Genomic DNA, 1,816 nt, shown 5'->3' with positions numbered 1-1,816 from the left:
TTGACCACACGAAGCACTGTTTAGAACAAGTATGAATTTCTCTTCTCTAATAGAAACTTATCTTCCAGGCTTGTTCAAAGAAAAGAGCCATCCTTAGTCAGAGAAATGAGGATGCAGTATTCTCCATTTGTACCTCGTGTCAGCAATTTCCTTCTGTTTAGTGGTAAAGGAAAAGAAAGAACCTGAAAGAGAAGAACAGTAGGAAACAGGCCTTAATAAGGGAGATATGGATTAAAATTGGGTTAGTTTAAGGGGGGGGGGAAGGGTATACAAGGAACCTAGGGGATAAAGGGAAAGAAGAAGCTCAAGAGAGGTAGAAGGGTCTTATTAAGAGAAAGGGGGGAAATGGGGTCACCTTAAGTGGGAAAACCATGATAGAGGGGTGAGACAATGTGAGAGATAACAATGCCCAGCTGGTTTTGAAAACCAGAGGGAACCATATTACTCCTACAACCTACTGACAAATTATACAAAGCACATCAAGAAATATATTTCTTGGTAAGGTTTATCTGAGAACAATTGGTCTTTGCCCAAGATTTATCTACATGACACACCGTAATTAAAAGTACAGACTGGTGGAACTAACCTTCTTGGATGTTTAATAGACATACTTTGAGGCCTATAATAATTTGGTCAGAGGGACACAAAGGACAGTTTTTGCTCCTTGCCCTCCTAGGTCAACTAGTTACAGGGAACTACGAGCATCTCTCAAAATGCCCTGTAATAGTGGTGGGTCACCTGTCCTCTTGATCAAGGAGTCCGAGGAGACCCCACCAGATGGACTTAAACCAGTGTCCAGTCTACAAAAAGGAGGGTCAACACAGAGGAATCATTTCCTCCATGCTGCCAAGTGAAGTCAACCATGTTCGAATAGGACATTTGACTTATCTTCACATAGGCAGAACTGGTAAATGAAAGGAGCCAGGAGCTCCTCCCAAGCCCATGTAACTCCTGAGGAACAGATCCTCACACAACCTGAAGAGTAAAACTAAATTGGCTTATCTGGGCCAACTTCATGGCCTTAAACACCCAAAAGGAAAGTATAACCAAAGATTAAAGGGGCCAATATAATTTCTTAAGCATCCATATGCATAGCTAAAGGCTACATAACAAGCAACAATGCCAGATAGGAGATACCTTCTTTTGAGTTGTTGGCCAGGGTGGCCAAAGGGACTCCCAGACAGTAACCCAGCATAGAACTGGGAAAATGAACAGCAGACCCCAATCTTATCTAAAGGAATATTGACAACTGATTGCTGCTAGATGAGGAACAGCTGACCCTCCTAAAACAAAGACCTCTAGACAGGCTGACTAGATTCACCAGATGGACAAGTAGTGGGGGAATGGCCTGGGGTGCCCACAACACAGCAGACAGTAGCATGGATATCAGAGTATAAGGGCTCTAGTGGGGGGAGGGAGGCTATGGGAGGGTGCTATCTGGGAAGTGGGTGTATAGTTGAGTAAGATGGTTTGGGATGTTCTGTGTGATACACACACACACAAAAAAAAATCAACAAAAATTTTTTAAATGTATTATATTTGAGGAGGAAGCATGGAAATTTATGTCATGTTAATTAGTAGAGGTGATAAACATTACCATTGAAATTTACACGATGACTTTACAGACATACACACATGGCACCAAGGTTCGAAGTGCAACCGATTATGACTAGTAATAATCAGATACATACAGATTAGAGATGCATGTGCCAACATCTCAATGTTAGCAGCAAAACAATGAGTCTTTCTGCAAGGAACAATATATTCTAAAATGAAATGGAGATCTTTTTTAAAGGTTAAAAACTTATTCAGTTTT

Source organism: Nannospalax galili, unplaced genomic scaffold (genome assembly GCF_000622305.1).
Source record: "Nannospalax galili isolate Female #2095 unplaced genomic scaffold, S.galili_v1.0 scaffold189, whole genome shotgun sequence".
Classification (NCBI taxonomy): domain Eukaryota; kingdom Metazoa; phylum Chordata; class Mammalia; order Rodentia; family Spalacidae; genus Nannospalax; species Nannospalax galili.
Note: the sequence above shows the minus strand (reverse complement) of the source record.